The following is a 15181-nucleotide window of genomic DNA, read 5'->3' as shown; positions in this document are numbered from 1 at the left end:
TGGTGGTCTGTAAATCACTGCCATTAGTACCTGAACTGGGGCTACCACTTTTAATACCAGGAATTCGAGGTCAGTCACACCCTGTATGTATTGCATGTGATGAGCTTGAACATGGCTTTTTACAAACACAGCAACTCCGCCACCATTCCTGTTTGATAGATGAGAATGAATGAATATGAGACATGCCTGTTGCGCTTAAAACATATGATAATTTTCCAACTGGAGATTTTCTGGGACAAAGGTGCCGAATAGGTGTGTTTCAGTGAAACACAAAATATCTGCAAAACACATTTCATGGTGTTTCTTGACATCATCAACATGGGCTGACAATCCCTCTGTGTTATGGTGAATCAGTGTCAGAGATGATGATGAATTGGAGAGACAGTGAAGAAGGGGCATAGCATTTTCAAATTCAGCTTTTTGCATATTTTCCAGAGAAGTTGTGATTTCTGGATCAGAATATATTTTTGTCCTCATCAAAATCAATTATGTGCAGTCCTTGCAGTGAGGTGGTTCTACTGAGACCAACATATGCCATACCTGGTTCAAAAATGCGGTTTAATGAGACCACTGCGGAAGCTGTTGTCATTCCTTGACATTTATGTGCTGTGCAACCAAAGGCAAGTTTCATGGGAAACTGGTGACGAACCACTCCTTTTTTACTCAGAGGTTCCTCCACTCTTTCTATATAAACCAAGTTATCTGGCCCTCCTGGTACCTGGTTGCGATGTCTCTGCCCTGCATTGGGATTGTCTAGTTCGACACCAAGCAGCTTTACAACTGTTTTGCTACCTTGGACATGATAAACAATTTCACAAATCTTTCCAAATGAGCCATTCACCAGTCCATCTTCCACATCTATGTTTCTGATGAGCATCACACGGGCTCCCTCAGCAACTTGTAATCTGTCAGGTAGATCACCTTTACGTCCTTCAAAGGGTGCTATCTGTCTTTCCATGCGACCAGTTTGGAGATCTTTTCTATAGTCATGTGCATCAACATTGACCAGTTCAGAGTGTAGAGCAGATATGGTGTTTGCATTATGTTTGTCTACCTCTTTATTTGTGGCAAAAACATGCAGGAGATCCTTGGGACAGTCCTCAACTTGATACATGGCCTGTGCAAGTAAAGCTCTATCTGGTTTAGATAATGCTTCTCCCTTGCGTTTCACTCTTATCCTGTTAAGCAACTCAGCAAATGCCACATCATCTTTCTGGCGCATGATTTCTGTGAGAGTGATTACTTGGAACTGATCCTGCCAGAAATCAAGAACATGATCCTCAAATACACAGAGAGGTTTTGCTTTACCTGGAGGTGGCAGCTGATAGAAGTCACCCACTGCTAAAACAGACATTCCTCCAAAAGGTTTTTTGCTACCTTTGATCTCTTGCAGCCTCCAATTGACATATGTAAACAGTGGTTTTGATACCATGGACACTTCATCAATAATAATTATCTCAGCATTGGACAAGGTTGCTCTCACTTCATCTAGACGATTTCCAATGCACTGGTAAGGTGGCTTAAGGCTTCTTGGCAGTTTTCAAGACCGAGTGCAGTGGTCTTGCCTGATATGTTGAATGCTGCTGTGCCAGTAAATGCTGTGAGAAGGACAGTGGGCATGGACATGTCTCTTCCTCTGTAATACGGGGCAACCTACGAAGTATCTTTGATGCCTCTGTGTAGATGCACTTGATAAGGTGTGATTTGCCAGTTACCAGCTCCACCGGTAACAAAGTAAAAAAACTGATCGGCCACTCTGTCCACACACACGTCTTATGCACCACTTGCGCACTGTATAGAGATTGAAGCCTGCGTTTGATTTAAATTCTGATACATTTTCCGCATAACATTGGGGTCTATTTGAGGAGCCTCAAACATTGGTGCAGCACTTTCTCTCCTTGTGTGACTATATTCAGGAATTTCATCCTGTTCATTAAGTTACTCTGGATTTATTTCCTCACGCTCTGAAATGCACTCAAGCCGAAGAACCTCTGTCTCAGGTGCAAGTGTCGTCCATGCATCCTCCATAGGTCCATTTTCTTCCAAGTTCTCAATGGCTTTCTCTATAGCTTCATTATTCTTTTCAAATTGTGACCTGTTCTCCTTGACAATAGAAAATACTCTCTCATTAAAGTCTCTTCCAGGAAGCCTCACAGAACCAGATGCATAAACGACTCATAATGTTGTAAAACTGTAGGTTTCAACTGTGAATCTGAATGGTAAGGCAGGTAAAGTTTGAGCAATGTTCCATAGAATTTTTCTGGAGATTTCTTCTCAGAAAATCTGGCATATCTGATGATAGCAGGCTTTCCGTGGGTTCGCTTCTGAATAAACCCCATTTCATTTTGAAGTGGGTAAAAGCTCTACTGCTTTCTTTTTGTCTCCCATACACCACTCTGTAGGTGGAAGCAAATTCTGCCATGCACATTGCTGCAAACTCTGGTGTATCAGTCTGTTTTTTGTATTTGTCTGCCATTCCGGACATCCAAACATTCTCTGACTCAGGAATTCTGTTATTCATGTACCTTAAAGGGAGGCTCATTTTCAAAGCATTGTCATCAGTGGGTATAAATATTACACTTCGAGAACAAGATTTCAGTTTCAAGCTACAGACTCGTGCAACAGCCTCTTGGACACTGACCTCTCTATTTTTGGAATATGCCTGCATGATCTGTTTCATTTCATCACAATCAGATGTAGTGGAACGAGAAGTGTCAGTCACAACCCTTTTCAGATAGTCACTCATCTCATGTTCAGCTTTAGAGATATATGATAAAATGTACATTATACAGGAGTAAGGGTTCAGGATGTACTGAATATCTATGTTTGCATTCCATGCCCTTAACAAATGTTTGTTGTAGCCATTTATCCAGCAGTCCTTTGGTTGACGTTTCATCACTAACACACTGGACGTTGTTAATGAAGTGATACAGTTTAGGTATTCCTCATAAGCTCAATCTGCATTGTGTGAGTAGCTCAGGGATACTTTCAAATGATTTGTTGGCTTATTAAGCAGTTCCCATACAGACTTCAGTTTTTTTTGGCCTCTTCAGGAGTCATGAAAGAAGGACCATGGTTTGATTCATCTTCAGATCCATCTCTGATTTCTTCTGGCATTTGTCGCGTTATAAATGTATTCTCTACAGGTTGTTTAGGAAATCCAAATCGACAGTGCTTATTTCCTTTCTTACATGACTTCGAGTGTCGTTTGCTGTGGGTTTGCACCTCTGTGACAATTTTGAAAAGCTCGGGATCTGTGTTTGGGTCAGGCAGCTGACATGTTATGTACTTATCCACAAACTCACACACTTTCTCATCTGGGTCCTCCTCAAATACAGGTGCATTCTGACACCAGGCCAAAAGATGTATATGTGGCGATCCTCTAGCCTGATACTCCCACCCGAAAAAAGTAGTCTATGACCTCACCAATGGGCTGAGCAGGTGATAAGAGTAGGTGTCTCAGCAGTGCATCAACACGTTTGTCAAACATGCGCATGGTGGTGACAGGATTACTCCGTAAAATCTCACACTTGGCAGCCCAGTCAAGCTCAGAAACGTCTACCTGCTCACCTCGTTGTGCCTTTATTGTTTGTATGACCTCTGGCCATCTCATTTCTGCAGCACTAAATGTACAGAAAAATGTTGGGGTGCCTAGCTGTCGAAGCATTGCAAAGAGGTCTCTGAGGGTTTTTCCCAGTAGGCAGGTGTTCCTCTCAAAGGCTGCATGAATCGAGTGGCATCTTTGTTGCGTACCAGTTTTTCCACTTCACGTTTGTCTTGTAGCATTTTTGCAGTTATTTTGCGCCCATCTCTGGTCATAGGTTTCCTTTACGGAGTTGTATAGACATACTAGAATTTGCTAAGTACATTTCTGTGATAAATTGTGCAAAGAAAATGTAATTGGAGTCTAGAGCAAAACGATTGTCAGCAGAAAAAAGACGTGCATTGAAATATCTGCTTGGGGTTAATTTCCTGAGTCTCTGTGTTACATCCAAAGTGTTCATTCCGGTGGGGAACTGCACAGGGAAAGCCATTGCCTCTAGTTTGGGAACTCTGAAAAAACTCACTGGTTTGTTTCCCTGAGCTGGAGCCACACTGAATATACCCTCACCAAATGTTATCATTTCCTGTGCAATATCAGATGGCTGTAAGCATGAATCTATTGAGCATCCACCATTCTGCTGATTAGTGTCCTGCTCAGTGTCAGGTGAATCCTGGGCATCATTTAACTCAGGGTTTTCATTGTTTGGCTGATTGCATGCGCTGTTCGTCCCTGAATGTCCTCCTGTGTCTGTCATGTCACACTCATCCCATGTGTCAGTCTCCATTAGATTAGTTGCATCTGCAATATCTGCACGAATGTCATCATTAATGTGACTCTCATCTGCCAAGCTATTCATTGGATCTTCAAAAGCTGGTATATCATCCCTTATAGTTATGTCCTTATACTCTGAATGTATCTCTTTCAGTTTTGATAAGGCACTCAGTACTTTGTTCATATCAACTGTTTGGAACTGGTAATGCCCTGTATAATTCATTCTTCTTTTCAACTTCACTTTCAAAAGCTGAGACTGGCTACTGGGTCTGGGCAATGCATTGACTGTTGATTCCACCTCTGAAGGGACACACACAACCCACCATGTATTAACTTCTGCTGGCCTTTAGGAAGACTGATTATTTTAGCAAATGGTATGTATCGTGCTATTATGTGCCTCTCAAGTATATTCAGATCACTGAGCTCGGGAGGAATTGGTGATAGGTGTAGCATATTCATAACAGCAATGGACGGTATTTCCCCCATCTTCAAATTCTCATGACAGCTATGACAAATCCACTCTCTCTTCTCTTCAGGGGCACAACATGATTCAAGTGTTTTGCAGTCACGCCTGCATTTGTGTACGTACTTCCCTGTTAAACATCTACCAATCATGTCTATATTCCTTTTATAACTGTCATGGTTGCATTTCTTTACCTGATTATGAAACAAAGCTCTGTGACAAACTGTGCAAACATAAGTAGGGCCATTCTTTATTTCCAATTTGAAAAGGATTGCAATGCTTCCTGCAAAAGGGGTGCTTTCTGTTGGTTGTGACTCTTGGTTCAAATCTCTCGCTCTGATTGTTGTCCAGACAGATGTTTAAGATTGTAGTGATGATACTTGCGCTGTATTTGTAAAGCACATCGCCTTTTGTGAAGGATTCTCTGGAAATTTGTATTGACATGTGTGCACTTCTTTTTCTGTACAGAACGATAATGCCTGAAATGTGGGTCTTTTCTATACCTGTTGTAGTTTTCTCTCTTTGTCTGTCTGTACATGGTGTTGCATGCATAATGGCATCTCATGGACGACTTCTGCCTTGAACGAAAATTTGCATCTTGCAAGTAACGCTGCTGTATGTAAGCCTGTTTCCTCAATCTGTAATTCATATCATGGGAGTAACGCTGCTGCATGTAAGCCTGTTGCCTGAATCTGAAATTCATATCATGGGAGTAACGGTGCTTTATGTATGCTTTCTGCTTTGTACGATAATTCAGATCATGGGAATAATGGCTGTTGACATATAATTTTTGTCTCAATTTAAAATTGGGTTCTTGCGTGTAACGTTCTCTTATATATGTTTTCCTATAGCTTTTGTATTGTATACAGTTTGCATACCTGTTTCTCTCATATTCCAACCTCTTTGCCTTGTTCCTTTCATAATACTTTTGCTGCTTTGAAACTGTGTTTTTCTCTCTGCTCGACAATTTGTTTTGTACTTTCACAAATATTCTACGTCTGTAGTCTTTGCTACGTTTACTAGGTAAATTCAGTGAAGCAGCTAGATACTCTCCAGTCTGAAGAGGCTGTACATTTTCATCTAGGGAGTTTGGCTGTTGTCTATGGTTTTCAGATGTGAACAATAATGGCATGAGCTCATACACCCATTCATCAGCAGCTGATTCCACCAGGGCCCAGAATACAAGCAGTCGACCAATCATATCACTCAAGTTGGCAAAGGTCAACATCACAGCAGTGCCATACTCAGCAGGGAATCCATCAGGTGTTCTAGAATGGGGATCAAAAAAGCCATATCTACCACTCTCGTCCCTAAATACAGCAATTGTAAGGCTGCCTATGGTAAGCAATGCATGGCTTACATCAGAAGACAGACATAGCAGTCTTTCAGAGAGCTTTAGTAAGCCTGTGCCATCAGGTCCAACTTGTCTCAGATATCCATATCGCGACAGGCACTTAACAACATGATAGGTCTGTCCATGGATTTCCACATTATCTGGAAGCTCATCAAAAGCTAAGTGAGCTGGTGCGATGCGGTCCCCACTGCTCAACCTTTCCTGTACACTACTATACATCAAGTTACCTTTTCGCAAGATGTAGTCAAGATCAGTGCTGTTCAGCACAGTTCGGTCATGAAGAGCAGCAAGAAATGTCAGGGAATTGCAAGTGCACTGCTTGCTCCTGTTACACCCATACCTCACATCACCTTGGCTATGAGATGCTTGAACACAGCTGATGCTGGTCTCGCTACCCTCCATCTCCATGCGGGCTGCACAAGGTACCTCATCTACCTGCATTTGTGTCTCACTCAACTCATCCTGGGTAAACGAAGGGTGACCTGGTGTTTCAACTTCAGAGAGGTCCAACTTCCGCCAGCGTCGCTTCTGTGCTTCAGAACGCTTCCCCTTTCGACCCATTCTTTCAAACTTTACTATGACAACTTCTACAACTAAATGAATTTGATGAGAACTGAATGTATTATGCAGTTTATTGCTTGCAGTACAAATATTTTCAGTATGATTCTTTACAGTATTCTCAAACAATACTACTGTTCCTTGTCAAACTATTTAATTTCAACTTCAATTCTATATAAAAAGAGGCTACTGTTCAGTCAAATATAACTTATGGTTTAATGGCTTCCCAATATTATTTTATGGTCACAATGAATACCTGGACTTGGGTAAAAAAATGAATGGAGATCTGGACACAATTACGAAAAAATATAATCAGAATACACTCAACAGTAGCTAGGTCAATGTACACTTCAGTACTTGATCACCAATGATAAACAGAATGTTGACTTCAAAATGTAGTGAACTTCTCAACTTTAGAATAGATGTAGCACTGTTCAGAAAATGTATGTCACACTGTCACACACAGACAATATCAATAGCAATGAGAAATGTTCTGTTGCAACTTTATATCACTGAGAACTGATTTATATCAATGGTAATGCAGAATGATAATTCAGAATAAGAGGTCGCCAAGACTATGAGGTCGCCAAGCTAAAATTGAGGTCGCCAAGACTATGAGGTCGCCAAGCTAAAATTGAGGTCGCCAAGCTACATATGAGGTCGCCAAGAACATAAAAGGTCGCCAAGAATATGAGGTCGCCAAACACATAAGAGGTCGCCAAACACATAAGAGGTCGCCAAGTCTTGATGTGGGAGGTCTTGATGTGGGAAGTCTTGATAAAGGAGGTCTTGATAAAGGAGATCTTGATAAAGGAAGTCTTCTTTTTTCTGTGAATAAGGGACAAAAATACATATTTATGTGGCAAGTTACTTGAAATGCAAATCTGCCAAACCTCATTAAAAAAAAATCGGTGCACATCCTTAGTTAGACTAAAATCTCTCAATTAACAAGCAACATCTTCACGACAAAGCACTACCCACACAAACAGATATACTCATATATAACCAGTCAGGGATGGAAATTAGCACCCGCTACTCGCCAAATGTGGGTGAATTTGCAAATTTGATCAATCTACCCCTCCAAAATGGCAGGTAAACAAAGGGGGAAATTAACAAACATAATTAACGCTATTCAATCATTCTGTTGAAAGTGTTAACAGTTCAAATGGTCAGGAGATAAAAAAGGTATTTTCAAGTTATTTCACTTACCGAGCATGGAATGCAAAGATACATTAATTTAATGTAGGCTAATATCTTTATTTAACAGCTTAGTGTTCACACTTACATTAGCTGTAGTTTATTTACTTTGGTAAGCATAGCTTATTACGGTGTGTGTATGCCTTGTTGACTTACACTTATTTAAAAGGGAAGACTTATTTGCATAGAGGTCACAATTAGTCTGGAACAGGCCTAAAAGACAGAACAGAACAAATACAAAATCAGTTTCAAACACTTTGTAAAACAAGCAATGCCTATAAATGTTTATAAGCATTTAATGTACAAAACATTATATAGTAAACTAGACAAAGAGCTTACTTGTCCAGACCAACATGAATCTCCAAGCAAATCTAGGTAGAAGAGGCCAAAATATTGGGAGGGTTAATGTACAATCATAAAATAAATAAACATCCCTTATAGACCAAATTTGCTTATTGATATTAAGTGATCAGAGTATCACGGAAGACCAATACTGTGTCATTTAATGCACCGTTTATTATTTCAAGCATAAATGATGTTGATCGTTGGTGTCCACATGTGTAAGCGCATCAAATTGCCACACTACAGAGCTGCCTCTGATATGAAAATGCGATCATAGAAAATGTACTATGGTATGTGCTATAAGGAACAACGTTACGCATTTTTTTTTACAGGTTCAGTAATTACTACTGACCAAATTAAAACACCAAAAATGTTACGCATAGGAGTCAATATTGATATGTCATTACAAATGTGTATAGCCATCAAAAATACCAAATATATTATTTTATCAAGTAATCATTTTAAGTAACCCAGGATTGTGAAACAATGGCAAACATACTATGGTGTGTATGCATTCTTGATACAGTACATCAGTGTATTACATATACTTACTTTCTTGAAGAAGGAAGTCTTCTCTTTTCTGTGAATAAGGGACAGAGATACATGGCAAGTTATATGAAATGCAAATCTGCCAAACCTCATTAAAAAAAATGGTGCACATCCTTAGTTAGACTTAAGTCTCTCAATTAACAAGCAACATGTTCACGACAAAGCATTACCCACACAGACAGATATACTCTTATCTGTACACCATTACAAGATCCTAATGAAAAACATCAACCATGTCATACAAATAGTCAGGGATGGAAATTAGCACCCGCTACTCGTCAAATGTGGGTGGATTTGCGAATTTGATCAACCTACCCCTCCAAAATGGCGGGTAAACAAAGGGGGAAACATAATTGATGCTATTCAATCCTTCCGTGGAAAGTGTTAACAGTTAAAATGGTCAGGACATGAAAGGGTATTTTCAAGTTATTAAACTTAACGAGCTTGGAATGCAAAGATACATACATTTAATGTAGGGTAATGTCTTTATTTAATTAACAATAGCAAGGCTATTTGTTTTAATTCTTTGTTGTAGCCTATACGTTCATTTCGCAAAGTTTGCGAAGAGTTGCAAAGAACTAATTTGTGCCGACTACTTTTAACAAAATGCCTTTGTTTGATCATAGCATTTTGTTTTGAGTTCTATTGCTGTTTAAAACTAGGTCATTATATGGCTATTTAAAACATAAAACATTGCTAATATCTAATGCACACTAGTTTTAGCGGCTCTAAAAGGCAACAATAAAAGTTATACTCGGGATTGATATTTCGGAACCACAGGGAAACCCTTTAACTATAAACCGTTAGCAACTATATAACACTAGGTGGAACAAACTAACCAGAGCATATAAAGACGCAGCTGTGGCTTCCACTACTACCTGTGGAAATAAATTACAAGAATACATTTGGGTTTTGTTGCTTTTAACCCCGTTATACCGAACCGTGATGTCCATGACTTCTGTTTGACGACGACTCAAATAATGACGTTAGCTCACAGATGTCTACATAAAACCTATAATATTCCAGCAATGTCCAACCAATTTTTGCGTTAAACAGCACTTAAGTGCACAAAAAAGTACTTGAATGATATTTACATACATTGGTAACGTAAAGTTACGATTTCCTGAACGTTATCATTACCTCAGATAACTTATTGGATGACTATAGGTCTCCCGAGAAAATTATTGTTAGCTGACTAGCTTGTAAACGTCCTCTCACCTACTAGCAGCTAACGTTGCCTTTTTCCAAAAACTAAATCTAAGCCTGATAACAGGCCAAAATTAGCCAACAAGTAACATGTAACTTCACTTTAGCATTATTTAAGAAACCATTAGACAGCCACACACGTCAGCGTGAGCTGTTTTTAAATGTGCTTTATAAATACATTTGACTTGACTTGACTTGACGTCGATGCTAGCTAGCAATCGAAATCATTTTAAAACACGTAATTAACGTTACATTCAACATTCAGACGTTACTTAAATGACAACTTACCTTGGCTGTGATACACCAATGAGATGAGAATATCCGCAATTAATTCTGATATTAATGACAATGATATGGTATAAATCTCTTAGTCTCTTGAGTCTCCAACCAGTTGTGAGCTATTACAGCAGTGCAATGTGGGAGGAAGGCAGCGCGCGTGCCCTCGATACAATTCTGCTGAGAGAGATCATACAAACAGCTGAGCATCGAAATAAGTCTACATAAACCATTGAGTTAAACCACATAATTTCAGGATGTTGAGGACTTTCTTTGTGTTATAGTTCTAAATATTTTATTTCAGGAAAAAAATGACTTTATATTAACTTTGAGGTATATGGCAGATTCTTTCGAATCAGACAGAGACGGAAGAGGGATGGATAGATTAGGGTTGCTAGGTTGGCATTATGAAAGTGCTCTGGTAATTTAGGTGGTTGCTATGCTGGTTGCTAGGGTATTCATGTTGCTGGGATGTCATAGTATGTGTTGCTGTGCTGGTTGCTCGGGTTGTCATGAAGATCACTCTGTCCATCAATTCCCACATGGTGGTTGCTATGGTAATTGAAGATTGCTATGATGGTTGCTAGAAAGCTGACAATAAATAATTGATGGACAGAGTGATTATAAGAAGAAAGGAAAGAAAAGTGAACAGGAGTGACGAGAAAGAGTGAAGAGGGAAAGGATTGTGAGAAAATGGACTGAAGCAGAGAGATGGAGTGTGAGAAAAAGGAGTTGGAGAGGGATGGAAAAAAACAAGTGGATGGAGGTTCTACAGAGGGAGAGAATAAGTGAAAGTAGGAAAGAGAATGAAAGAGTGGAAGAAGGAAAGAAGAGTGAAATAAGAGTGGAAGAAGGAAAGCAGAGTGAAAGAAGGAAAGACAAGTGGAAGAAGGAAAGAATAAAAGAAAGAAGAGTGGAAGAAGAAAGGAAAGAAGAGTGAAAATATTGAAAGAAGGAGAGAAAATGGAGTGAAGCAGAGAGATGGAGTGTGAGAGAAAGTAGAGTGAGAGGGATAGCGAGAAAGATGGAAAGAAGAGAGGAAGAAGGAAAGAAGAGTGGAAGAAGGAAAGAGGAAAAGAAAGAAGAGTGAAGAAAGGAAAGGAGTGGAAGAAGGAAAGAAGAAAAGAAAGAAGAGTGAAAGAAGGAAAGAAGAAAGGAAAGAAGAGTGAAGGAAGGAAAGAAGAGTGGAAGAAGAAAAGAAGAAAGGAAAGAAGAGTGAAGAAAGGAAAGAAGAGTGGAAGAAGGAAAGAAGAAAGGAAAGAAGAGTGGAAGAAGGAAAGAAGAGTGAAGAAAGGAAAGAAGAAAAGAAAGAAGAGTGAAAGAAGGAAGAAGAAAAAAAAAGAGTTAAGAAAGGAAAGAAGAGTAGAAGAAGGAAAGAAGAGTGGAAGAAGGAAAGAAGAAAGGAAAGGAGAGTGGAGAAGGAAAGAAGAGTTGAAGAAGGAAAGAAGAGTGAAGAAAGGAAAGAAGAGTGGAAGAAGAAAAGAAAGAAGGAAAGAAGAGTGAAGAAAGGAAAGAAGAGTGGAAGAAGAAAAGAAAGAAGGAAAGAAGAGTGAAGAAAGGAAAGAAGAGTGGAAGAAGGAAAGAAGAGTGAAGAAAGGAAAGAAGAAAAGAAAGAAGAGTGAAAGAAGGAAAGAAGAAAAGAAAAAAAGAGTTAAGAAAGGAAAGAAGAGTAGAAGAAGGAAAGAAGAGTGGAAGAAGGAAAGAAGAAAGGAAAGGAGAGTGGAAGAAGGAAAGAAGAGTTGAAGAAGGAAAGAAGAGTGAAGAAAGGAAAGAAGAGTGAAGAAAGAAAAGAAGAGTAGAAGAAGGAAAGAAGAGTGGAAGAAGGAAAGAAGAAAGGAAAGGAGAGTGGAAGAAGGAAAGAAGAGTGGAAGAAGGAAAGAAGAAGAGTGGAAGAAGGAAAGAATAATATTCCTAGTTATACAGTTGAATGGAGAGGGACAGAGAGAAGAGGAGCCTTGGAACCTTGGCGCAGGTGTCAGTGAAGCACAGGTGCAAGCCCAGTTTAAAAGACCCTATTATGATGTCATAATGGCCCAATGTAAGTCAATGGGAGAAATTGTATTAGTTTTATTTAACATTTTAAAAAGTATAAAGTTTAGAAAAATGAAAAATACATAGCATAAGTGTCCTTTACAAGACCTACGCAGCAAAGTTTGAACAAAGTTTCTAAGTTAAGCGGTTCGAGCTGAATTAAAGCGCAGAAGTTCGGTACAAAGAATAATAACTAGAAAATGCATTTCCTGAAGGAAATACCAGTGCATGAAATGCAAAAGTTAAGAAAGGAAGAAGAAAAGAAAGAAGAGTGAAAGAAGGAAAGAAGAAAGGAAAGAAGAGTAAAAGAAGGAAAGAAGTGAGGAAGAAGGGAAAGAAGAGTGGAAGAAGGAAAGAAGAAAGGAAAGAAGAGTGAAGAAAGGAAAGAAGAGTGGAAGAAGGAAAGAAGAGTGGAAGAAGGAAAGAAGAAAGGAAAGAAGAGGGAAGAAAGGAAAGAAAGAAAAGAAAGAAGAGTGAAGAAGAAAGAGAAAGGAAAGAAGAGTGAAGAAAGAAAAGAAGAGTGGAAGAAGAAAAGAAAGAAGGAAAGAAGAAAGGAAAGTAGAGTAAAAGAAGGAAAGAAGAGTGGAAGAAGGAAAGAAGAGTGAAGAAAGAAAGAAGAGTAGAAGAAGGAAAGAAGAGTGGAAGAAGGAAAGAGAAGGAAAGGAGAGTGGAAGAAGGAAAGAAGAGTGGAAGAAGGAAAGAAGAAGAGTGGAAGAAGGAAAGAATAATATTCCTAGTTATACAGTGGAATGGAGAGGGACAGAGAGAAGAGGAGCCTTGGAACCTTGGCGCAGGTGTCAGTGAAGCCACAGGTGCAAGCCAGTTTAAAGACCCTATTATGATGTCAATAATGGCCCATGTAAGTCAATGGGAGAAATTGTATTAGTTTTTATTTAACATTTTAAAAAGTATAAAGTTTAGAAAAATGAAAAATACATAGCATAAGTGTCCTTTACAAGACCTACGCAGCAAAGTTTGAACAAAAGTTCTAAGTTAAGCGGTTCGAGCTGAATTAAGCGCAGAAGTTCGGTACAAAGAATAATAACTAGAAAATGCATTTCCTGAAGGAAATACCAGTGCATGAAATGCAAAAGTTAAGAAAGGAAGAAGAAAAGAAAGAAGAGTGAAGAAGGAAAGAAGAGTAAAGAAGTGAGGAAGAAGGAAAGAAGAGTGGAAGAAGAAAGGAAAGAAGAGTGAAGAAAGGAAAGAAGAGTGGAAGAAGGAAAGAAGAGTGGAAGAAGGAAAGAAGAGTGAAGAAAGGAAAGAAGAAAAGAAAGAAGAGTGAAAGAAGGAAAGAAGAAAGGAAAGAAGAGTGAAGAAAGAAAAGAAGAGTGGAAGAAGAAAAGAAAGAAGGAAAGAAGAAAGGAAAGTAGAGTAAATAGAAAGGAAAGAAGAGTGGAAGAAGGAAAGAAGAGTGAAGAAAGAAAAGAAGAGTAGAAGAAGGAAAGAAGAGTGGAAGAAGGAAAGAAGAAAGGAAAGGAGAGTGGAAGAAGGAAAGAAGAGTGGAAGAAGGAAAGAATAATATTCCTAGTTATACAGTTGAATGGAGAGGGACAGAGAGAAGAGGAGCCTTGGAACCTTGGCGCAGGTGTCAGTGAAGCACAGGTGCAAGCCAGTTTAAAGACCCTATTATGATGTCATAATGGCCCAATGTAAGTCAATGGGAGAAATTGTATTAGTTTTTATTTAACATTTTAAAAAGTACAAAGTTTAGAAAAATGAAAAATACATAGCATAAGTGTCCTTTTACCAAGACCTACGCAGCAAAAGTTTGAACAAAGTTTCTAAGTTAAGCGGGTTTCGAGCTGAATTAATGCGCAGAAGTTCGGTACAAAGAATAATAACTAGAAAATGCATTTCCTGAAGGAAATACCAGTGCATGAAATGCAAAAGTTAAGAAAGGAAGAAGAAAAGAAAGAAGAGTGAAAGAAGGAAAGAAGAGTAAAAGAAGTGAGGAAGAAGGAAAGAAGAGTGGAAGAAGAAAGGAAAGAAGAGTGAAGAAAGGAAAGAAGAGTGGAAGAAGGAAAGAAGAGTGGAAGAAGGAAAGAAGAGTGAAGAAAGGAAAGAAGAAAAGAAAGAAGAGTGAAAGAAGGAAAGAAGAAAGGAAAGAAGAGTGAAGAAAGAAAAGAAGAGTGGAAGAAGAAAGAAAGAAGGAAGAAGAAAGGAAAGTAGAGTAAAAGAAGGAAAGAAGAGTGGAAGAAGGAAAGAAGAGTGAAGAAAGAAAAGAAGAGTAGAAGAAGGAAAGAAGAGTGGAAGAAGGAAAGAAGAAAGGAAAGGAGAGTGGAAGAAGGAAAGAAGAGTGGAAGAAGGAAAGAATAATATTCCTAGTTATACAGTTGAATGGAGAGGGACAGAGAGAAGAGGAGCCTTGGAACCTTGGCGCAGTTCAGTGAAGCACAGGTGCAAGCCAGTTTAAAGACCCTATTATGATGTCATAATGGCCCAATGTAAGTCAATGGGAAGAAATTGTATTAGTTTTATTTAACATTTTAAAAAAGTACAAAGTTTAGAAAAATGAAAAATACATAGCATAAGTGTCCCTTACAAGACCTACGCAGCAAAGTTTGAACAAAGTTTCTAATTAAGCGCGGTTCGAGCTGAATTAAGCGCAGAAGTTCGCTACATAAGAATAATAATAGTATAGAGAAACGAAGGAATAACAATACAGGGGCATTTCATGCACTGTAATAAGTATAAGAAACGAAGGAAATAACAATACAGGGCATTTCATGCACTGTAATAAGTATAAGAAACGAAGGAATAACAATACAGGCATTTCATGCACTGTAATAAGTATAAGAACGAAGGAATAACAATACAGGGCATTTCATGCACTGTAATAAGTATAAGAAACGAAGGAATAACAATACAGGGCATTTCATGTGGGTGT

General features: G+C 38.9%; 1 long non-coding RNA gene across 1 annotated transcript; it reads right to left on the bottom strand.

Annotated features, from left to right (window-relative positions):
• Positions 1-7355: 7355 nt before the first annotated feature.
• Positions 7356-8806, bottom strand: LOC122129986. Its single transcript, XR_006151827.1, has 4 exons — positions 8782-8806; positions 8227-8258; positions 8044-8100; positions 7356-7518 (listed from the first exon to the last, which is right to left on the bottom strand). It is a non-coding gene; the product is annotated as an uncharacterized LOC122129986 (long non-coding RNA).
• Positions 8807-15181: the final 6375 nt, after the last annotated feature.

Source organism: Clupea harengus, unplaced genomic scaffold (genome assembly GCF_900700415.2).
Source record: "Clupea harengus unplaced genomic scaffold, Ch_v2.0.2, whole genome shotgun sequence".
In the NCBI taxonomy this organism is placed as follows: Eukaryota; Metazoa; Chordata; class Actinopteri; order Clupeiformes; family Clupeidae; genus Clupea; species Clupea harengus.
Note: the sequence above shows the minus strand (reverse complement) of the source record. Positions and strands in the feature narration are given on the sequence as shown.